Here is a 27,361-nt window from a genome sequence, read left to right as displayed (position 1 = left end):
TTACCCTTGGGTCACTGTCAGTAACTGTGTTGGATGTGACATATAGTATATAAGTTAATATATTTACTCCCAGGTCACTGTCAGTAACTGATGGATGTGACATATTAATATATTTACCCTCAGGTCACTGTCAGTAACTGATGGATGTGACATATAATATATAAATTAATATATTTACGCCCGGGTCACTGTCAGTAACTGATGGATGTGACATATAATATATAAATTCATATATTTACCCTTGGGTCACTGTCAGTAACTGTGTTGGATGTGACATATAGTATATAAGTTAATATATTTACTCCCAGGTCACTGTCAGTAACTGATGGATGTGACATATTAATATATTTACCCTCAGGTCACTGTCAGTAACTGATGGATGTGACATATAATATATAAATTAATATATTTACGCCCGGGTCACTGTCAGTAACTGATGGATGTGGCATATAATATATAAATTTATATATTTACCCTCAAGTCACTGTCAGTAACTGATGGATGTGACATAATATATAAATTAATATATTTACCCCCGGGTCAATGTCAGTAACTGATGGATGTGACGTATAATATATAAATTAATATATTTACCCTCAGGTCACTGTCAGTAACTGTTGGATGTGACATATAATATATAAATTAATATATTTACCCTCAGGTCACTGTCAGTAACTGATGGATGTTACATACAGGGAGTGCAGAATTATTAGGCAAATGAGTATTTTGACCACATCATCCTCTTTATGCATGTTGTCTTACTCCAAGCTGTATAGGCTCGAAAGCCTACTACCAATTAAGCATATTAGGTGATGTGCATCTCTGTAATGAGAAGGGGTGTGGTCTAATGACATCAACACCCTATATCAGGTGTGCATAATTATTAGGCAACTTCCTTTCCTTTGGCAAAATGGGTCAAAAGAAGGACTTGACAGGCTCAGAAAAGTAAAAAATAGTGAGATATCTTGCAGAGTGATGCAGCACTCTTAAAATTGCAAAGCTTCTGAAGCGTGATCATCGAACAATCAAGCATTTCATTCAAAATAGTCAACAGGGTCGCAAGAAGCGTGTGGAAAAACCAAGGCGCAAAATAACTGCCCATGAACTGAGAAAAGTCAAGCGTGCAGCTGCCAAGATGCCACTTGCCACCAGTTTGGCCATATTTCAGAGCTGCAACATCACTGGAGTGCCCAAAAGCACAAGGTGTGCAATACTCAGAGACATGGCCAAGGTAAGAAAGGCTGAAAGACGACCACCACTGAACAAGACACACAAGCTGAAACGTCAAGACTGGGCCAAGAAATATCTCTAAGGTTTTATGGACTGATGAAATGAGAGTGAGTCTTGATGGGCCAGATGGATGGGCCCGTGGCTGGATTTTTAAAGGGCAGAGAGCTCCAGTCCGACTCAGACGCCAGCAAGGTGGAGGTGGAGTACTGGTTTGGGCTGGTATCATCAAAGATGAGCTTGTGGGGCCTTTTCGGGTTGAGGATGGAGTCAAGCTCAACTCTCAGTCCTACTGCCAGTTTCTGGAAGACACCTTCTTCAAGCAGTGGTACAGGAAGAAGTCTGCATCCTTCAAAAAAAACATGATTTTCATGCAGGACAACGCTCCATCACACGCGTTCAAGTACTCCACAGCGTGGCTGGCAAGAAAGGGTATAAAAGAAGAAAATCTAATGACATAGCCTCCTTGTTCACCTGATCTGAACCCCATTGAGAACCTGTGGTCCATCATCAAATGTGAGATTTACAAGGAGGGAAAACAGTACACCTCTCTGAACAGTGTCTGGGAGGCTGTGGTTGCTGCTGCATGCAATGTTGATGGTGAACAGATCAAAACACTGACAGAATCCATGGATGTCAGGCTTTTGAGTGTCCTTGCAAAGAAAGGTGGCTATATTGGTCACTGATTTGTTTTTGTTTTGTTTTTGAATGTCAGAAATGTATATTTGTGAATGTTGAGATGTTATATTAGTTTCACTGGTAAAAATAAATAATTGAAATGGGTATATATTTGTTTTTTGTTAAGTTGCCTAAAAATTATGCACAGTAATAGTCACCTGCACACACAGATATCCCCCTAAAATAGCTATAACTAAAAACAAACTAAAAACTACTTCCAAAACTATTCAGCTTTGATATTAATGAGTTTTTTGGGTTCATTGAGAACATGGTTGTTGTTCAATAATAAAATTAATCCTCAAAAATACAACTTGCCTAATAATTCTGCACTCCCTGTATAATATATAAATTAATATATTTGCCCTCAGGTCACTGTCAGTAACTGTTGGATGTGACATATAATATATAAATCAATATATTTCGCCTCAGGTCACTGTCAGTAACTGATGGATGTGACATATAATATATAAATTAATATATTTACCCTCGGGTCACTGTCAGTAACTGATAGATGTGAAATAACATAATTCATGCTTACCTGATAAATTTATTTCTCTTGCAGTGTATCCAGTCCACGGATCATCCATTACTTGTGGGATATTCTCCTTCCCAACAGGAAGTTGCAAGAGGATCACCCACAGCAGAGCTGCTATATAGCTCCTCCCCTAACTGTCATATCCAGTCATTCGACCAAAAACAAACAGAGAAAGGAGAAACCATAGGGTGCAGTGGTGACTGTAGTTTAATTAAAATTTAGACCTGCCTTAAAAGGACAGGGCGGGCCGTGGACTGGATACACTGCAAGAGAAATAAATTTATCAGGTAAGCATAAATTATGTTTTCTCTTGTTAAGTGTATCCAGTCCACGGATCATCCATTACTTGTGGGATACCAATACCAAAGCTAAAGTACACGGATGATGGGAGGGACAAGGCAGAATTAAGCGGAAGGAACCACTGCCTGAAGAACCTTTCTCCCAAACACAGCCTCCGAAGAAGCAAAAGTATCAAATTTGTAAAATTTTGAAAAAGTGTGAAGAAGAGACCAAGTCGCAGCCTTGCAAATCTTATGATAAATTTTCCTAGTGACAGGCTTTTGAGCCTGAATCAAGGTATCTATGACCGACTCAGAGAAACCCCGCTTGGATAAAATCAAGCATTCAATCTCCAAGCAGTCAGCCGCAGAGAAACTAGATTTGGATGCTGGAACGGACCTTGAATCAGAAGGTCCTGTCTCAGTGGCAGAGTCCATGGTGGAAGAGATGACATGTCCACCAGGTCTGCATACCAAGTCCTGCGTGGCCACGCAGGTGCTATCAAAATCACCGAAGCTCTCTCCTGTTTGATTCTGGCAATCAAACGAGGAAGGAGAGGAAATGGTGGAAACACATAAGCCAGGTTGAACGACCAGGGTACTGCTAGAGCATCTATCAGTACTGCCTGAAGATCCCTTGACCTGGACCCGTAACAAGGAAGTTTGGCGTTCTGACGAGACGCCATCAGATCCAATTCTGGTGTGCCCCATTGCTGAATCAATTGTGCAAACACCTCCGGAAGGAGTTCCCACTCCCCCGGATGAAAAGTCTGACGACTTAGAAAATCCGCCTCCCAGTTCTCCACTCCTGGGATATAGATTGCTGATAGATGGCAAGAGTGAGTCTCTGCCCATCAAATTATTTTGGTAACCTCTATCATCGCTAGAGAACTCTTTGTTCCCCCCTGATGATTAATATATGCTACAGTCGTGATATTGTCTGACTGGAATCTTATGAATCTGGCCGAAGCCAGCTGAGGCCACGCCTGAAGCGCGTTGAATATCGCTCTCAGTTCTAGAATATTTATCGGGAGGAGAGCCTCCTCCTGAGTCCACAAACCCTGTCCTTTCAAGGAATTCCAGACTGAACCCCAGCCCAATAGGCTGGCGTCCGTCGTCACTATGACCCACTCTGGCCTGCGGAAACACATTCCCTGGGACAGATGATCCTGTGACAACCACCAAAGAAGAGAGTCTTTGGTCTCTTGATCCAGATTTATCTGAGGAGATAAATCTGCATAATCCCCATTCCACTGTTTGAGCATGCATAGTTGCAGTGGTCTGAGATGCAAGCGAGCAAACGGAACTATGTCCATTGCCGCTAACATTAGTCCAATTACCTCCATACACTGAGCCACTGACGGCCGAGGAATGGAATGAAGAGCTTGGCAGGTGGTCAAAATCTTTGATTTCCTGACCTCCGTCAGAAAAATTTTCATGTCCACCGAATCTATCAGAGTTCCCAGGAATGGAACTCTTGTGAGAGGGATAAGTGAACTCTTTTTTACGTTCACCTTCCACCCGTGAGATCTTAGAAAAGCCAACATGATGTCTGTGTGAGACTTGGCTAGTTGGTAAGTCGACACCTGAATTAAGATATCATCCAGATAAGGCGCCACTGCTATGCCCCGCGGCCTTAGAACCGCCAGAAGGGACACTAGCACCTTTGTGAAAATTCTGCGAGCTGTGGCCAACCCGAAGGGAAGAGCCACAAACTGGTAATGCTTATCCAGAAAGGCGAACCTGAGGAACTGGTGATGATATTTGTGGATAGGGATGTGTAGATACGTATCCTTTAAGTCCACAGTGGTCATATATTGAACTTCCTGGATCATTGGCAGAATAGTCCGAATGGTCTCCATCTTGAAAGATGGGACTCTGAGGAATTTGTTTAGGATCTTGAGAACTAAAATTGGTCTGAAGTTTCCCTCTTTTTTGGGAACCACAAACAGATTGGAGTAAAACTCCTGCCCCTATTCTGCTTTCGGGAACTGGGCGGGTCACTCCCATGGTATATAGGTCTTCTACACAGCGTAAGAACGCCTCTCTTTTTGTCTGGTTTGCAGACAATTGAGAAAGATGGAATCTCCCCCTTGGAGGAGAATCTTTGAAATCTAGAAGATACCCCTGGGTTACGATTTCTAAAGCCCAGGAGTCCTGAACGTCTTTTGCCCAAGCCTGAGCAAAGAGAGAAAGGCTGCCCCCTACTAGATCCGGTCCCGGATCGGGGGCTACTCCTTCATGCTGTCTTGGTAGCAGCAGGGGGCTTCTTGGCCTGTTTACCTTTGTTCCAAGTCTGGTTAGGTCTCCAGACTGACTTGGATTGAGCAAAATTCCCCTCTTGTTTTGCAGAAGGGGAAGAGTAAGAGGGACCACCTTTGAAGTTTCGAAAGGAACGAAAATTATTTTGTTTGGTCCTCATCTTATTTTTCTTATCCTGAGGAAGGGCATGGCCTTTCCCTCCAGTGATGTCTGAAATAATCTCTTTCAGTTCAGGCCCGAATAGGGTCTTACCTTTGAAAGGGATGGCTAAAAGCTTAGATTTTGATGACACATCTGCAGACCTGGACTTAAGCCACAACGCTCTACGCGCTAAAATGGCAAAACCTGAATTCTTTGCCGCTAATTTAGCCAGTTGAAAAGCGGCATCTGTAATGAAAGAATTAGCTAGCTTGAGAGCCCTAATTCTATCCAGAATATCATCTAATGGGGTCTCATCATGAAGAGCCTCCTCCAGAGCCTCGAACCAAAAAGCAGCTGCAGTAGTTACAGGAACAATGCACGCTATAGGTTGGAAAAGAAAACCCTGATGAACAAATATTTTCTTTAGGAGACCCTATAATTTTTTATCCATAGGATCTTTGAAAGCACAAATGTCCTCAATAGGTATAGTTGTACGCTTAGCCAGGGTAGAAATAGCTCCCTCCACCTTAGGGACCGTCTGCCACGAGTCCCGCATGGTGTCTGATATGGGAAACATTTTCTTAAAAGTAGGAGGGGAAGCGAACGGAATACCTGGTCTATCCCACTCCTTAGTAACAATGTCCGAAATCCTCTTAGGGACAGGAAACACATCAGTGTAGGCAGGAACCTCTAGAAATCTGTCCATTTTACACAATTTTTCTGGAACTACAATAGGGTCACAATCATCCAGAGTCGCAAAAACCTCCCTGAGCAACAAGCGGAGGTGTTCTAGTTCAAATTTAAAAGCCGTCATATCTGAGTCTGTATGAGGGAACATCTTTCCTAAATCAGAAATCTCTCCCTCAGACAGCAAATCCCTCACCCCCAACTCAGAACATTGTGAGGGTACATCGGCTATGGCTAATAAAGCGTCAGAGGGCTCAGCATTTGTTCTCACCCCAGACCTACTGCGCTTCCCCTGCAACCCCGCAGCTTAGATAAAACCTCTGTGAGGGTAGTATTCATAACTGTGGCCATATCTTGCAGGGTGAAAGAATTAGACGCACTAGAAGCACTTGGCGTCGCTTGTGCGGGCGTTAATGGTTGTGACACTTGGGGAGAATTAGATGGCATAACCTGATTCCCTTCTGATTGAGAATCATCCTGCGACATACTTTTAGTAGCTAAAATATGTTCTTTGCAATTTATTGACCTTTCAGTGCATGAGGGACACATTCTAAGTGGGGGTTCCACAATGGCTTCTAAACATATTGAACATTGACTTTCCTCAATGTCAGACATGTTGAACAGGCTAGTAATGACCACAAACAAGCTTGAAAACACTTTATTTAGTGAAAAAATAACAATCTTAAAAAACGGTACTGCGCCTTTAAGAGAAAAAAAGCATACACGTTCTGCATAACTGCTTTAAAATACACCAAACTTTCCAAATTTTTGATATCAGACTCAATTTCTGTAGTTAAGTTTGCCCCACAAGAAAATAAAACATTTAACTCTTTATTGTGCAAACCGGATTGAAAATAAGGCCCAAATCCGGAAAAAACACCTCCAGCACCTACCTGCCCTCAGAGATTAGAAAAATGGGGTTAAAGCTTTGATTTGGCCCAAAACTTCCACCAGGGTCCTCAGGAGTTGGAGCTTGCTGCTTGCTAAGTGAAAACAACTGCGCATCTGAGGCGCGAAAATAGGCCCCGCCCATCACACTTGATGTCTCTACAGCCTCAAAGAACCACACCAGAGCGGTTTTAAACTAGCCATGTGGGTTCTGAGACCCAAAAAATGAGCCAAGTGTACCCTCAATAAAAGTTGCCAACAACGTTATTGTCCCAAAAAACGTTAACAGCACTCCCAGTTCACAAAACGTTTGGCCACAAACATTCAAAAACTTACTGTCAACTATTTTGTAATTAGCCCCTCATGCAAGCTAGTAATGCCCTTCTATAGCTCTTAGGATTATTGCTTACCCTTACTCTCATGGGGATACTGTCAGCCTTTCTGAAATACACAGTCTCTCCAGAAAACATGACTGAACATACCTCACTGCTATATAGCATGAAAAAGTTCCTCACACTGAAGTTTCCTGTACCCCTCAGCCTCTGTGGGAACTGGTCTGGATCTTAGTGACAAATGCTAAGATCATCATCCTCCAGGCAGAAGTCTTCATCCATCTGCTGCCTGAGAGTAAATAGTACACCCCGGTATCATTTAAAACAAAAAACTCTTGCTTGAAGAAAATAAAAACTAATATTTTATCACCTCTTTCACTTTACCCTTCCTAGTACTTAGAGTAGGCAAAGAGAATGATTGGGGGGTGGAGCTAAGGGAGGAGCTATATAGACAGCTCTGCTGTGGTGCTCTTTGCCACTTCCTGTTAGCAGGAGGATAATATCCCACAAGTAAAGGATGTATCCGTGGACTTGTCATACCTTATAGAAGAAAAGAGGGATGGAGAGAGCAAAAGAGAGGGGAGAGAGAGAGCGCAAAAGAGAGGGGGGGAGAGAGAGAGCACAAAAGAGAGGGGGGAGAGAGAGCTCAAAAGAGAGGGGGAGAGAACGCAAAAGAGAAGGGGAGAGAGAGAGAGCAAAAGAGAGGGGGAGGGAGAGAGCGCAAGGGGTGGGAACGCTGTACTGTAAAAAATGGCCCATGTGAACGGCTTTAGGACTAGTAATATATATATTAATATATTTACCACTGGGTCACTGTCAGTAACTGTTGGATGTGACATATAATATATAAATTAATATATTTATTCTCAGGTCACTGTCTGTAACTGATGGATGTGACATATAATATATAAATTAATATATTTACCCTCAGGTCACTGTCAATAACTGATGGATGTGACATATAATATATAAATTAATATATTTACCCTCAGGTCACTATCAGTAACTGATGGATGTGACATATAATATATAAATTAATATATTTACCCTCAGGTCACTATCAGTAACTGATGGATGTTCCCAGTTTCAGAATTCAATGTGGTCAAAGTTCAAGCATACAGGCTCTATGAACGATCACTGTGTATATAGACAATGGCGAAATATATGCACTAAACAAACAAAATTGGCCAAGGCCCAATATTTCTGTGAAAATCTGAACAATTGCTTATCAAACCCTAGAAAGTTTTGGAAACTCATAAATAACTTACAAAATCCTCCAATCCACTCCCAACCCCCCACTGTCAATGTGGACAACCATACCCTGAAACTCCCCTTAGAAGTAGAAAATGCCTTTAATAGTTATTTTGTCAGATGCTCCACCCCCCTGATTGACAAACTAATAAATGACATGCATCCTGAAACTACAAATGTGGATCAGGCCCCACTAAATCAGCAAAGACCCAATATAGAGAAGTTCAATTTTAGACCTGTACCCATCAATGTCATTAAGAAACACCTTAATAATCTAATAATGAAAAACCAGTCTGGACCTGATCAAATCCCAGCATTGCTGTTGAAGCTCAGTGCGCCGGCAATTGCTAAACTGGTCACAACAATAATTAACGTATCCTTGGTATCTGGATACATACCCAAACTTTGGAAAACTGCAAAAGAGAGAGCGCAAAAGAGAGGGCGGAGAGAGCGCAAAAGAGAGAGGGGAGAGAGAGCGCAAAAGAGGGGGGGGGAGAGCGCAAAAGAGAGGGGGGAGAGAAAGAGCGCAAAAGAGAGGGGTGAGAGAGCGCAAAAGAGAGGGGGAGAGAGAGCGCAAAAGAGAGGGGGGAGAGAGCTCAAAAGAGAGGGGGAGAGAGCGCAAAAGAGAAGGGGAGAGAGAGAGAGCAAAAGAGAGGGGGAGGGAGAGAGCGCAAGAGGTGGGACCGCTGTACTGACCCATGTGAACGGCTTTAGGACTAGTAATATATAAATTAATATAGTTACCCTCAGGTCACTGTCAGTAACTGATGGATGTGACATATAATATATAAATTAACATATTTACCCTCAGGTCACTGTCAGTAACTGTTGGATGTGACATTTAATAAATAAATTAATATATTTACCCTCAGGTCACTGTCAGTAACAGATGGATGTGACATATAATATATAAATTAATATATTTATTCTCAGGTCACTGTCAGTAACTGATGGATGTGACATATAATATATAAATTAATATAGTTACCCTCAGGTCACTGTCAGTAACTGATGGATGTGACATATAATATATAAATTAATATATTTACCCTCAGGTCACTGTCAGTAACTGATGGATGTGACATATAATATATAAATTAACATATTTACCCTCAGGTCACTGTCAGTAACTGTTGGATGTGACATTTAATAAATAAATTAATATATTTACCCTCAGGTCACTGTCAGTAACTGATGGATGTGACATATAATATATAAATTAATATATTTAGTCTCAGGTCACTGTCAGTAACTGATGGATGTGACATATAATATATAAATTAATATAGTTACCCTCAGGTCACTGTCAGTAACTGATGGATGTGACATATAATATATAAATTAATATATTTACCCTCAGGTCACTGTCAGTAACTGATGGATGTGACATATAATATATAAATTAATATATTTAACCTCAGGCCACTGTCAGTAACTGATGGATGTGACATATAATATATAAATTAATATATTTACTCTCAGGTCACTGTCAGTAACTGATGGATGTGACATATAATATATAAATTAATATATTTACCCTTAGGCCACTGTCAGTAACTGATGGATGTGACATATAATATATAAATTAATATATTTACCCTCAGGCCACTGTCAGTAACTGATGGATGTGACATATAATATATAAATTAATATATTTACCCTCAGGTCACTGTCAGTAACTGATGAATGTGACATATAATAAATAAATTAATATATTTAGTCTCAGGTCACTGTCAGTAACTGATGGATGTGACATATAATATATAAATTAATATATTTAACCTCAGGCCACTGTCAGTAACTGATGGATGTGACATATAATATATAAATTAATATATTTACTCTCAGGTCACTGTCAGTAACTGATGGATGTGACATATAATATATAAATTAATATATTTACCCTCAGGCCACTGTCAGTAACTGATGGATGTGACATATAATATATAAATTAATATATTTACCCGCAGGTCACTGTCAGTAACTGATGGATGTGACATATAATACATAAATTAATATATTCACCCTCAGGCCACTGTCAGTAACTGATGGATGTGACATATAATATATAAATTAATATATTTACCATCAGGCCACTGTCAGTAACTGATGGCTGTGACATGTAATATATAAATTAATATATTTACCCTCAGGTCACTGTCAGTAACTGATGAATGTGACATATAATAAATAAATTAATATATTTAGTCTCAGGTCACTGTCAGTAACTGATGGATGTGACATATAATATATAAATTAATATATTTACCCTCAGGCCACTGTCAGTAACTGATGGATGTGACATATAATATATAAATTAATATATTTAACCTCAGGCCACTGTCAGTAACTGATGGATGTGACATATAATATATAAATTAATATATTTACTCTCAGGTCACTGTCAGTAACTGATGGATGTGACATATAATATATAAATTAATATATTTACCCTCAGGCCACTGTCAGTAACTGATGGATGTGACATATAATATATAAATTAATATATTTACTCTCAGGTCACTGTCAGTAACTGATGGATGTGACATATAATATATAAATTAATATATTTACCCTCAGGCCACTGTCAGTAACTGATGGATGTGACATATAATATATAAATTAATATATTTACCCGCAGGTCACTGTCAGTAACTGATGGATGTGACATATAATACATAAATTATTTTATTCACCCTCAGGCCACTGTCAGTAACTGATGGATGTGACATATAATATATAAATTAATATATTTACCCTCAGGTCACTGTCAGTAACTGATGAATGTGACATATAATAAATAAATTAATATATTTATTCTCAGGTCACTGTCAGTAACTGATGGATGTGACATATAATACATAAATTAATATATTCACCCTCAGGCCACTGTCAGTAACTGATGGATGTGACATATAATATATAAATTAATATATTTACCCTCAGGTCACTGTCAGTAACTGATGCATGTGACATATAATAAATAAATTAATATATTTATTCTCAGGTCACTGTCAGTAACTGATGGATGTGACATATAATACATAAATTAATATATTTACCCTCAGGTCACTGTCAGTAACTGATGGATGTGACATATAATATATAAATTAATATATTTAGTCTCAGGTCACTGTCAGTAACTGATGGATGTGGCATATAATATATAAATTAATATATTTACCCTCAGGTCACTGTCAGTAACTGATGGATGTGGCATATAATATATAAATTAATATATTTACCCTCAGGTCACTGTCAGTAACTGATGGATGTGACATATAATATATAAATTAATATATTTACCCTCAGGTCACTGTCAGTAACTGATGAATGTGACATATAATAAATAAATTAATATATTTAGTCTCAGGTCACTGTCAGTAATTGATGGATGTGACATATAATATATAAATTAATATATTTAGTCTCAGGTCACTGTCAGTAACTGATGGATGTGACATATAATATATAAATTAAAATATTTAGTCTCAGGTCACTGTCAGTAACTGATGGATGTGACATATAATATATAAATTAATATATTTACCCTCAGGCCACTGTCAGTAACTGATGGATGTGACATATAATAAATAAATTAATATATTTACCCTCAGGTCACTGTCAGTAACTGATGAATGTGACATATAATATATAAATTAATATATTTACCCTCAGGTCACTGTCAGTAACTGATGCATGTGACATATAATAAATAAATTAATATATTTATTCTCAGGTCACTGTCAGTAACTGATGGATGTGACATATAATATATAAATTAATATATTTACCCTCAGGTCACTGTCAGTAACTGATGGATGTGACATGTAATATATAAATTAATATATTTAGTCTCAGGTCACTGTCAGTAACTGATGGATGTGGCATATAATATATAAATTAATATATTTACCCTCAGGTCACTATCAGTAACTGATGGATGTGGCATATAATATATAAATTAATATATTTACCCTCAGGTCACTGTCAGTAACTGATGGATGTGACATATAATATATAAATTAATATATTTACCCTCAGGTCACTGTCAGTAACTGATGAATGCGACATATAATAAATAAATTAATATATTTAGTCTCAGGTCACTGTCAGTAACTGATGGATGTGACATATAATATATAAATTAATATATTTAGTCTCAGGTCACTGTCAGTAACTGATGGATGTGACATATAATATATAAATTAAAATATTTAGTCTCAGGTCACTGTCAGTAACTGATGGATGTGACATATAATATATAAATTAATATATTTACCCTCAGGCCACTGTCAGTAACTGATGGATGTGACATATAATAAATAAATTAATATATTTACCCTCAGGTCACTGTCAGTAACTGATGAATGTGACATATAATATATAAATTAATATATTTAGTCTCAGGTCACTGTCAGTAACTGATGGATGTGACATATAATATATAAATTAATATATTTACCCTCAGGTCACTGTCAGTAACTGATGAATGTGATATATAATATATAAATTAATATATTTAGTCTCAGGTCACTGTCAGTAACTGATAGATGTGACATATAATATATAAATTAATATATTTACCCTCAGGTCACTGTCAGTAACTGATGAATGTGACATATAATATATAAATTAATATATTTAGTCTCAGGTCACTGTCAGTAACTGATAGATGTGACATATAATATATAAATTAATATATTTACTCTCAGGTCACTGTCAGTAACTGATGGATGTGACATATAATATATAAATTAATATATTTACCCTCAGGCCACTGTCAGTAACTGATGGATGTGACATATAATATATAAATTAATATATTTACCCGCAGGTCACTGTCAGTAACTGATGGATGTGACATATAATACATAAATTATTTTATTCACCCTCAGGCCACTGTCAGTAACTGATGGATGTGACATATAATATATAAATTAATATATTTACCCTCAGGTCACTGTCAGTAACTGATGAATGTGACATATAATAAATAAATTAATATATTTATTCTCAGGTCACTGTCAGTAACTGATGGATGTGACATATAATACATAAATTAATATATTCACCCTCAGGCCACTGTCAGTAACTGATGGATGTGACATATAATATATAAATTAATATATTTACCCTCAGGTCACTGTCAGTAACTGATGCATGTGACATATAATAAATAAATTAATATATTTATTCTCAGGTCACTGTCAGTAACTGATGGATGTGACATATAATACATAAATTAATATATTTACCCTCAGGTCACTGTCAGTAACTGATGGATGTGACATATAATATATAAATTAATATATTTAGTCTCAGGTCACTGTCAGTAACTGATGGATGTGGCATATAATATATAAATTAATATATTTACCCTCAGGTCACTGTCAGTAACTGATGGATGTGGCATATAATATATAAATTAATATATTTACCCTCAGGTCACTGTCAGTAACTGATGGATGTGACATATAATATATAAATTAATATATTTACCCTCAGGTCACTGTCAGTAACTGATGAATGTGACATATAATAAATAAATTAATATATTTAGTCTCAGGTCACTGTCAGTAACTGATGGATGTGACATATAATATATAAATTAATATATTTAGTCTCAGGTCACTGTCAGTAACTGATGGATGTGACATATAATATATAAATTAAAATATTTAGTCTCAGGTCACTGTCAGTAACTGATGGATGTGACATATAATATATAAATTAATATATTTACCCTCAGGCCACTGTCAGTAACTGATGGATGTGACATGTAATAAATAAATTAATATATTTACCCTCAGGTCACTGTCAGTAACTGATGAATGTGACATATAATATATAAATTAATATATTTACCCTCAGGTCACTGTCAGTAACTGATGCATGTGACATATAATAAATAAATTAATATATTTATTCTCAGGTCACTGTCAGTAACTGATGGATGTGACATATAATATATAAATTAATATATTTACCCTCAGGTCACTGTCAGTAACTGATGGATGTGACATATAATATATAAATTAATATATTTAGTCTCAGGTCACTGTCAGTAACTGATGGATGTGCATATAATATATAAATTAATATATTTACCCTCAGGTCACTATCAGTAACTGATGGATGTGGCATATAATATATAAATTAATATATTTACCCTCAGGTCACTGTCAGTAACTGATGGATGTGACATATAATATATAAATTAATATATTTACCCTCAGGTCACTGTCAGTAACTGATGAATGCGACATATAATAAATAAATTAATATATTTAGTCTCAGGTCACTGTCAGTAACTGATGGATGTGACATATAATATATAAATTAATATATTTAGTCTCAGGTCACTGTCAGTAACTGATGGATGTGACATATAATATATAAATTAAAATATTTAGTCTCAGGTCACTGTCAGTAACTGATGGATGTGACATATAATATATAAATTAATATATTTACCCTCAGGTCACTGTCAGTAACTGATGCATGTGACATATAATAAATAAATTAATATATTTACCCTCAGGTCACTGTCAGTAACTGATGAATGTGACATATAATATATAAATTAATATATTTAGTCTCAGGTCACTGTCAGTAACTGATAGATGTGACATATAATATATAAATTAATATATTTACCCTCAGGTCACTGTCAGTAACTGATGAATGTGATATATAATATATAAATTAATATATTTAGTCTCAGGTCACTGTCAGTAACTGATAGATGTGACATATAATATATAAATTAATATATTTACCCTCAGGTCACTGTCAGTAACTGATGAATGTGACATATAATATATAAATTAATATATTTAGTCTCAGGTCACTGTCAGTAACTGATAGATGTGACATATAATATATACATTAATATATTTACCCTCAGGTCACTGTCAGTAACTGATGAATGTGACATATAATATATAAATCAATATATTTACCCTCAGGTCACTGTCAGTAACTGATAGATGTGACATATAATATATAAATTAATATATTTAGTCTCAGGTCACTGTCAGTAACTGATGGATGTGACATATAATATATAAATTAATATATTTAGTCTCAGGTCACTGTCAGTAACTGATAGATGTGACATATAATATATAAATTAATATATTTACCCTCAGGTCACTGTCAGTAACTGATGAATGCTGACATATAATAAATAAATTAATATATTTAGTCTCAGGTCACTGTCAGTAACTGATGGATGTGACATATAATATATAAATTAATATATTTAGTCTCAGGTCACTGTCAGTAACTGATGGATGTGACATATAATATATAAATTAATATATTTAGTCTCAGGTCACTGTCAGTAACTGATGGATGTGACATATAATATATAAATTAATATATTTACCCTCAGGCCACTGTCAGTAACTGATGGATGTGACATATAATAAATAAATTAATATATTTACCCTCAGGTCACTGTCAGTAACTGATGAATGTGACATATAATATATAAATTAATATATTTAGTCTCAGGTCACTGTCAGTAACTGATAGATGTGACATATAATATATAAATTAATATATTTACCCTCAGGTCACTGTCAGTAACTGATGAATGTGACTATATAATATATAAATTAATATATTTAGTCTCAGGTCACTGTCAGTAACTGATAGATGTGACATATAATATATAAATTAATATATTTACCCTCAGGTCACTGTCAGTAACTGATGAATGTGACATATAATATATAAATTAATATATTTACCCTCAGGTCACTGTCAGTAACTGATAGATGTGACATATAATATATAAATTAATATATTTACCCTCAGGTCACTGTCAGTAACTGATGATGTGACATATAATATATAAATTAATATATTTAGTCTCAGGTCACTGTCAGTAACTGATAGATGTGACATATAATATATAAATTAATATATTTACCCTCAGGTCACTGTCAGTAACTGATGAATGTGACATATAATATATAAATTAATATATTTACCCTCAGGTCACTGTCAGTAACTGATGGATGTGACATATAATATATAAATTAATATATTTACCCTCAGGTCACTGTCAGTAACTGATGGATGTGACATATAATATATAAATTAATATATTTACCCTCAGGTCACTGTCAGTAACTGATGGATGTGACATATAATATATAAATTAATATATTTACCCTCAGGTCACTGTCAGTAACTGATGGATGTGACATATAATATATAAATTAATATATTTACCCTCAGGTCACTGTCAGTAACTGATGGATGTGACATATAATATATAAATTAATATATTTACCCTCAGGCCACTGTCAGTAACTGATGGATGTGACATATAATATATAAATTAATATATTTACCCTCAGGTCACTGTCAGTAACTGATGGAATGTGACATATAATATATAAATTAATATATTTAGTCTCAGGTCACTGTCAGTAACTGATGGATGTGACATATAATATATAAATTAATATATTTACCCTCAGGTCACTGTCAGTAACTGATGGATGTGACATATAATATATAAATTAATATATTTAGTCTCAGGTCACTGTCAGTAACTGATGGATGTGACATATAATATATAAATTAATATATTTACCCTCAGGTCACTGTCAGTAACTGATGGATGTGACATATAATATATAAATTAATATATTTAGTCCAGGTCACTGTCAGAAACTGATGAATGTGACATATAATATATAAATTAATATATTTTAGTCCTCAGGTCACTGTCAGGTAACTGATGGATTGTGAACATATAATAAATAAATTAATATATTTAGTCCCTAGGTCACAGTCAGTAACTGATGGATGTGACATATAATATATAAATTAATATATTTAGTCTCAGGTCACTGTCAGTAACTGCTGAATGTGACATATAATATATATAAATTAAAATATTTAGTCCTCAGGCACTGTCAGTAACTGATGGCAGTGACCATATAATATATAACTTAATATATTTCACTCAGGCTCAACTGATGATGTGACATTACTAAAAATACCTCGAAAGATGGAATGTGACATATAATATATAAATTAATATATTTACCCTCAGGTCACTGTCAGTAAACTGATGGATGTGACATATAATAAATAAATTAATATATTTATCCTCAGGTCCACTGTCAGTAACTGATGGATGTGACATATAATATATAAATTAATATATTTACCCTCAGGTCACTGTCAGTAACTGATGGATGTGACATATAATATATAAATTAATAGTATTTAGTCTCAGGTCACTGTCAGTAACTGATGGATGTGGCATATAATATATAAATTAATATATTTACCCTCAGGTCACTATCAGTAACTGATGGATGTGGCATATAATATATAAATTAATATATTTACCCTCAGGTCACTGTCAGTAACTGATGGATGTGACATATAATATATAAAATTAATATATTTACCCTCAGGTCACTGTCAGTAACTGATGAATGCGACATATAATAAATAAATTAATATATTTAGTCTCAGGTCACTGTCAGTAACTGATGGATGTGACATATAATATATAAATTAATATATTTAGTCTCAGGTCACTGTCAGTAACTGATGGATGTGACATATAATATATAAATTAAAATATTTAGTCCTCAGGTCACTGTCAGTAACTGATGGATGTGACATATAATATATAAATTAATATATTTACCCTCAGGCCACTGTCAGTAACTGATGGATGTGACATATAATAAATAAATTAATATATTTACCCTCAGGTCACTGTCAGTAACTGATGAATGTGACATATAATATATAAATTAATATATTTAGTCTCAGGTCACTGTCAGTAACTGATAGCATGTGACATATAATATATAAATTAATATATTTACCCTCAGGTCACTGTCAGTAACTGATGAATGTGATATATAATATATAAATTAATATATTTAGTCTCAGGTCACTGTCAGTAACTGATAGATGTGACATATAATATATAAATTAATATATTTACCCTCAGGTCACTGTCAGTAACTGATGAATGTGACATATAATATATAAATTAATATATTTAGTCTCAGGTCCACTGTCAGTAACTGATAGATGTGACATATAATATATACATTAATATATTTACCCTCAGGTCACTGTCAGTAACTGATGAATGTGACATATAATATATAAATCAATATATTTACCCTCAGGGTCACTGTCAGTAACTGATAGATGTGACATATAATATATAAATTAATATATTTAGTCTCAGGTCACTGTCAGTAACTGATGGATGTGACATATAATATATAAATTAATATATTTAGTCTCAGGTCACTGTCAGTAACTGATAGATGTGACATATAATATATAAATTAATATATTTACCCTCAGGTCACTGTCAGTAACTGATGAATGCGACATATAATAAATAAATTAATATATTTAGTCTCAGGTCACTGTCAGTAACTGATGGATGTGACATATAATATATAAATTAATATATTTAGTCTCAGGTCACTGTCAGTAACTGATGGATGTGACATATAATATATAAATTAAAATATTTAGTCTCAGGTCACTGTCAGTAACTGATGGATGTGACATATAATATATAAATTAATATATTTACCCTCAGGCCACTGTCAGTAACTGATGGATGTGACATATAATAAATAAATTAATATATTTACCCTTAGGTCACTGTCAGTAACTGATGAATGTGACATATAATATATAAATTAATATATTTAGTCTCAGGTCACTGTCAGTAACTGATAGATGTGACATATAATATATAAATTAATATATTTACCCTCAGGTCACTGTCAGTAACTGATGAATGTGATATATAATATATAAATTAATATATTTAGTCTCAGGTCACTGTCAGTAACTGATAGATGTGACATATAATATATAAATTAATATATTTACCCTCAGGTCACTGTCAGTAACTGATGAATGTGACATATAATATATAAATTAATATATTTACCCTCAGGTCACTGTCAGTAACTGATAGATGTGACATATAATATATAAATTAATATATTTACCCTCAGGTCACTGTCAGTAACTGATGAATGTGACATATAATATATAAATTAATATATTTAGTCTCAGGTCACTGTCAGTAACTGATAGATGTGACATATAATATATAAATTAATATATTTACCCTCAGGTCACTGTCAGTAACTGATGAATGTGATATATAATATATAAATTAATATATTTACCCTCAGGTTCCTGTCAGTAACTGATGAATGTGACATATAATATATAAATTAATATATTTACCCTCAGGTCACTGTCAGTAACTGATGGATGTGACATATAATATATAAATTAATATATTTACCCTCAGGTCACTGTCAGTAACTGATGGATGTGACATATAATATATAAATTAATATATTTAGTCTCAGGTCACTGTCAGTAACTGATGGATGTGACATATAATATATAAATTAATATATTTACCCTCAGGCCACTGTCAGTAACTGATGAATGTGACATATAATATATAAATTAATATATTTAGTCTCAGGTCACTGTCAGTAACTGATGGATGTGACATATAATATATAAATTAATATATTTAGTCTCAGGTCACTGTCAGTAACTGATGGATGTGACATATAATATATAAATTAATATATTTAGTCTCAGGTCACTGTCAGTAACTGATGAATGTGACATATAATATATAAATTAATATATTTAGTCTCAGGTCATTGTCAGTAACTGATGGATGTGACATATAATATATAAATTAATATATTTACCCTCAGGTCACTGTCAGTAACTGATGGATGTGACATATAATATATAAATTAATATATTTAGTCTCAGGTCACTGTCAGTAACTGATGAATGTGACATATAATATATAAATTAATATATTTACCCTCAGGCCACTGTCAGTAACTGATGGATGTGACATATAATATATAAATTAATATATTTAACCTCAGGCCACTGTCAGTAACTGATGGATGTGACATATAATATATAAATTAATATATTTACCCTCAGGTCACTGTCAGTAACTGATGGATGTGGCATATAATATATAAATTAATATATTTAGTCTCAGGTCACTGTCAGTAACTGATGGATGTGACATATAATATATAAATTAATATATTTACCCTCAGGTCACTGTCAGTAACTGATGGATGTGACATATAATATATAAATTAATATATTTACCCTCAGGTCACTGTCAGTAACTGATGGATGTGACATATAATATATAAATTAATATATTTACCCTCAGGTCACTGTCAGTAACTGATGGATGTGACATATAATATATAAATTAATATATTTACCCTCAGGTCACTGTCAGTAACTGATGGATGTGACATATAATATATAAATTAATATATTTAGTCTCAGGTCACTGTCAGTAACTGATGGATGTGACATATAATAAATAAATTAATATATTTAGTCTCAGGTCACTGTCAGTAACTGATGGATGTGACATATAATATATAAATTAATATATTTAGTCTCAGGTCACTGTCAGTAACTGATGGATGTGACATATAATATATAAATTAATATATTTAGTCTCAGGTCACTGTCAGTAACTGATGGATGTGACATATAATATATAAATTAATACATTTAGTCTCAGGTCATTGTCAGTAACTGATGGATGTGACATATAGTATATAAGTAAATATATTTACCCCGGGTCACTGTCAGTAACTGATGGATGTGACATTTAATATATAAATTAATATATTTACCCCCGGGTCACTGTCAGTAACTGTGCACTAAGATAGCGGTTCATCGGTCTGCAGGCTCTAACGGCTCCGCCTCCGTCCCCATCACAGACCATTTCCCGCCATTAATGACTACGCGGAGGATTTATTTTGCACTGATATCTCCCACTAGCGGGTAGGTAATATGCAAGGGGGTAGGTAATAGGGACCGGTAGGTTCATTTCAGCGGGATTTAACAGCATAACACGTGCGATTAAATGGTCACTTTATTCTATATCAGAACTTGTCTACAACCCTAAATATTAATGGTGGGCAGGTGTCTCCTTTATCCTTCTGCGGGGGCCCCTGCACCCCATTGCTTATCTCTTTATGGGGTCTAAATCTTACAAGGTGTCCATATAATATTAAAATATGAATTATTATTTATAGTAATATGGGAATGGTAGTGCATACTGTCGTATCTAGTATAGGAATGGTAGTGCATACTGCTGTATCTAGTATAGGAATGGTAGTGCATACTGATGTATAGTATAGAAATGGTAGTGCATACTGCTGTATCTAGTATAGGAATGGCAGTGCATACTGCTGTATCTAGTATAGGAATGGCAGTGCATACAGCTGTATCTAGTATAGGAATGGTAGAGCATACTGCTGTATCTAGTATAGATATGGTAGTGTATACTGTAGTATCTAGTATAGATATGGTAGTGTATACTGTATCTAGTATAGGAATGGTAGTGTATACTGCTGTATCTAGTATAGGAATGGTAGTGTATACTGCTGTATCTAGTATAGGAATGGCAGTTCATACTGCTGTATCTAGTATAGGAATGGTAGTGCATACAGCTATATCTAGTATAGGAATGGTAGTGCATACTGCTGTATCTAGTATAGGAATGGTAGTGCATACTGCTATATCTAGTATAGGAATGGTAGTGCATACTGCTGTATCTAGTATAGGAATGGTAGTGCATACTGTCGTATCTAGTATAGGAATGGTAGTGCATACTGCTGTATCTAGTATAGGAATGGTAGTGCATACTGCTGTATCTAGTATAGGAATGGTAGTGCATACTGCTGTATCTAGTATAGGAATGGTAGTGCATACTGTCGTATCTAGTATAGGAATGGTAGTGCATACTGCTGTATCTAGTATAGGAATGGTAGTGCATACTGTCGTATCTAGTATAGGAATGGTACTGCATACTGCTGTATCTAGTATAGGAATGGTAGTGTATACTGCTGTATCTAGTATAGGAATGGTAGTGTATACTGCTCTATCTAGTATAGGAATGGTAGTGCATACACAGCTGTATCTAGTATAAGAATGGTAGTGCATACTGCTGTATGTAGTATAGGAATGGTAGTGGATACTGCTTTATCTAGTATAGGAATGGTAGTGTATACTGCTGTATCTAGTATAGAAATGGTAGTCCATACAGCTGTATCTAGTATAGGAATGGTAGTGCATACTGCTGTATCTAGTATAGGAATGGTAGTGCATTCTGCTGTATCTAGCATAGGAATGGTAGTGTATACTGCTGTATCCAGTATAGTAATTGTAGTGCATACTGTTGTAGCTAGTATAGGAATGGTAGTGTATACTGTAGTATCTAGTGTAGGAATGGTAGTGTATACTGCTGTATCTAGTATAGGAATGGCAGTTCATACTGCTGTATCTACTATAGGAATGGTAGTGCATACTGCTGTATCTAGTATAGGAATGGTATTGCATACTGTGTTATCTAGTATAGGAATGGTAGTGCATACTGCTGTAGCTAGTATAGGAATGGTAGTGTATACTGCTGTATCTAGTATAGGAATGGCAGTTCATACTGCTGTATCTACTATAGGAATGGTAGTGCATACTGCTGTATCTAATATAGGAATGGTAGTGTATACTGCTTTATCTAGTATAGGAATGGTAGTGCATACTTCTGTATCTAGTATAGGAATGGTAGTGCATACTGTGGTATCTAGTATAGGAATGGTAGTGCATACTGCTGTATCTAGTATAGGAATGGTAGTGCATACTGCTGTATCTAGTATAGGAATGGTAGTGCATACTGTCGTATCTAGTATAGGAATGGTACTGCATACTGCTGTATCTAGTATAGGAATGGTAGTGTATACTGCTGTATCTAGTATAGGAATGGTAGTGCATACACAGCTGTATCTAGTATAAGAATGGTAGTGCATACTGCTGTATGTAGTATAGGAATGGTAGTGGATACTGCTTTATCTAGTATAGGAATGGTAGTGTATACTGCTGTATCTAGTATAGAAATGGTAGTCCATACAGCTGTATCTAGTATAGGAATGGTAGTGCATACTGCTGTATCTAGTATAGGAATGGTAGTGCATTCTGCTGTATCTAGCATAGGAATGGTAGTGTATACTGCTGTATCCAGTATAGTAATGGTAGTGCATACTGTTGTATCTAGTATAGGAATGGTAGTGTATACTGTAGTATCTAGTGTAGGAATGGTAGTGTATACTGCTGTATCTAGTATAGGAATGGCAGTTCATACTGCTGTATCTACTATAGGAATGGTAGTGCATATTGCTGTATCTAATATAGGAATGGTAGTGTATACTGCTTTATCTAGTATAGGAATGGTAGTGCATACTGCTGTATCTAGTATAGGAATGGTAGTGCATACTGCTGTATATAGTATAGGAATGGTAGTGCATACTGCTGTATCTAGTATAGGAATGGTAGTGCATACTGCTGTATCTAGTATAGGAATGGTAGTGTATACTGCTGTATCTAGTATAGGAATGGCAGTTCATACTGCTGTATCTAGTATAGGAATGGTAGTGCATACAGCTATATCTAGTATAGGAATGGTAGTGCATACTGCTGTATCTAGTATAGGAATGGTAGTGCATACTGCTGTATCTAGTATAGGAATGGTAGTGCATACTGCTGTATCTAGTATAGGAATGGTAGTGCATACTGCTGTATCTAGTATAGGAATGGTAGTGCATACTGCTGTATCTAGTATAGGAATGGTAGTGCATACTGTCGTATCTAGTATAGGAATGGTAGTGCATACTGCTGTATCTAGTATAGGAATGGTAGTGTATACTGCTGTATCTAGTATAGGAATGGTAGTGTATACTGCTCTATCTAGTATAGGAATGGTAGTGCATACACAGCTGTATCTAGTATAAGAATGGTAGTGCATACTGCTGTATGTAGTATAGGAATGGTAGTGGATACTGCTTTATCTAGTATAGGAATGGTAGTGTATACTGCTGTATCTAGTATAGAAATGGTAGTGCATACAGCTGTATCTAGTATAGGAATGGTAGTGCATACTGCTGTATCTAGTATAGGAATGGTAGTGCATTCTGCTGTATCTAGCATAGGAATGGTAGTGTATACTGCTGTATCCAGTATAGTAATTGTAGTGCATACTGTTGTAGCTAGTATAGGAATGGTAGTGTATACTGTAGTATCTAGTGTAGGAATGGTAGTGTATACTGCTGTATCTAGTATAGGAATGGCAGTTCATACTGCTGTATCTACTATAGGAATGGTAGTGCATACTGCTGTATCTAGTATAGGAATGGTATTGCATACTGTGTTATCTAGTATAGGAATGGTAGTGTATACTGCTGTATCTAGTATAGGAATGGTAGTGAATACTGCTGTATCTAGTATAGGAATGGTAGTGTATACTGCTGTAGCTAGTATAGGAATGGTAGTGTATACTGCTGTATCTAGTATAGGAATGGCAGTTCATACTGCTGTATCTACTATAGGAATGGTAGTGCATACTGCTGTATCTAATATAGGAATGGTAGTGTATACTGCTTTATCTAGTATAGGAATGGTAGTGCATACTTCTGTATCTAGTATAGGAATGGTAGTGCATACTGTGGTATCTAGTATAGGAATGGTAGTGCATACTGCTGTATCTAGTATAGGAATGGTAGTGCATACTGCTGTATCTAGTATAGGAATGGTAGTGCATACTGTCGTATCTAGTATAGGAATGGTAGTGCATACTGCTGTATCTAGTATAGGAATGGTAGTGTATACTGCTGTATCTAGTATAGGAATGGTAGTGTATACTGCTGTATCTAGTATAGGAATGGTAGTGCATACACAGCTGTATCTAGTATAAGAATGGTAGTGCATACTGCTGTATGTAGTATAGGAATGGTAGTGGATACTGCTTTATCTAGTATAGGAATGGTAGTGTATACTGCTGTATCTAGTATAGAAATGGTAGTCCATACAGCTGTATCTAGTATAGGAATGGTAGTGCATACTGCTGTATCTAGTATAGGAATGGTAGTGCATTCTGCTGTATCTAGCATAGGAATGGTAGTGTATACTGCTGTATCCAGTATAGTAATGGTAGTGCATACTGTTGTATCTAGTATAGGAATGGTAGTGTATACTGTAGTATCTAGTGTAGGAATGGTAGTGTATACTGCTGTATCTAGTATAGGAATGGCAGTTCATACTGCTGTATCTACTATAGGAATGGTAGTGCATATTGCTGTATCTAATATAGGAATGGTAGTGTATACTGCTTTATCTAGTATAGGAATGGTAGTGCATACTGCTGTATCTAGTATAGGAATGGTAGTGCATACTGCTGTATATAGTATAGGAATGGTAGTGCATACTGCTGTATCTAGTATAGGAATGGTAGTGCATACTGCTGTATCTAGTATAGGAATGGTAGTGCATACTGCTGTATCTAGTATAAGAATGGTAGTGCATACTGCTGTATCTAGTATAGGAATGGTAGTGCATACTGCTGTATCTAGTATAGAAATGGTAGTGCATACTGCTGTATCTAGTATAGGAATGGTAGTGAATACTGCTGTATCTAGTATAGGAATGGTAGTGCATACTGCTGTATCTAGTATAGGAATGGTAGTGCATACAGCTATATCTAGTATAGGAATGGTAGTGCATACTGCTGTATCTAGTATAGGAATGGTAGTGCATACTGCTGTATCTAGTATAAGAATGGTAGTGTATACTGCTGTATCTAGTATAGGAATGGTAGTGCATACTGCTGTATCTAGTATAGGAATGGTAGTGTATACTGCTGTATCTAGTATAGGAATGGTAGTGTATACTGCTGTATCTAGTATAGGAATGGTAGTGCATACTGCTGTATCTAGTATAGGAATGGCAGTGCATACTGTTGTATCTAGTATAGGAATGGTAGTGCATACTGCTGTATCTAGTATAGGAATAGTAGTGCATACTGCTGTATCTAGTATAGGAATGGTAGTGTATACTGCTGTATCTAGTATAGGAATGGTAGTGCATACTGCTGTATCTAGTATTGGAATGGTAGTGCATACTGCTGTATCTAGTATAGGAATGGTAGTGTATACTGCTGTATCTAGTATAGGAATGGTAGTGCATACTGCTGTATCTAGTATAGGAATGGTAGTGCATACTGTTGTATCTAGTATAGGAATGGTAGTGCATACTGCTGTATCTAGTATAGGAATGGTAGTGCATACTGCTGTATCTAGTATAGGAATGGTAGTGTATACTGCTGTATCTAGTATAGGAATGGTAGTGCATACTGCTGTATCTAGTATAGGAATGGTAGTGCATACTGCTGTATCTAGTATAGGAATGGTAGTGTATACTGCTGTATCTAGTATAGGAATGGCAGTGCATACTGCTGTATCTAGTATAGGAATGGTAGTGCATACTGCTGTATCTAGTATAGGAATGGTAGTGCATACTGCTGTATCTAGTATAGGAATGGTAGTGCATACTGCTGTATCTAGTATAGGAATGGTAGTGCATACTGCTGTATCTAGTATAGGAATGGTAGTGCATACTGCTGTATCTAGTATAGGAATGGTAGTGCATACAGCTGTATCTAGTATAGGAATGGTAGTGCATACTGCTGTATCTAGTATAGATATGGTAGTGTATACTGTAGTATCTAGTATAGGAATGGTAGTGTATACTGCTGTATCTAGTATAGGAATGGCAGTTCATACTGCTGTATCTAGTATAGGAATGGTAGTGCATACAGCTATATCTAGTATAGGAATGGTAGTGCATACTGCTGTATCTAGTATAGGAATGGTAGTGCATACTGCTGTATCTAGTATAGGAATGGTAGTGCATACTGTCGTATCTAGTATAGGAATGGTAGTGCATACTGCTGTATCTAGTATAGGAATGGTAGTGCATACTGCTGTATCTAGTATAGGAATGGTAGTGTATACTGCTGTATCTAGTATAGGAATGGTAGTGCATACTGCTGTATCTAGTATAGAAATGGTAGTCCATACAGCTGTATCTAGTATAGGAATGGTAGTGCATACTGCTGTATCTAGTATAGGAATGGTAGTGCATTCTGC

The sequence above is a fragment of the Bombina bombina genome, chromosome 7 (assembly GCF_027579735.1).
Source record: "Bombina bombina isolate aBomBom1 chromosome 7, aBomBom1.pri, whole genome shotgun sequence".
Lineage (NCBI taxonomy): Eukaryota > Metazoa > Chordata > Amphibia > Anura > Bombinatoridae > Bombina > Bombina bombina.
This window is presented reverse-complemented; position numbering follows the sequence as displayed.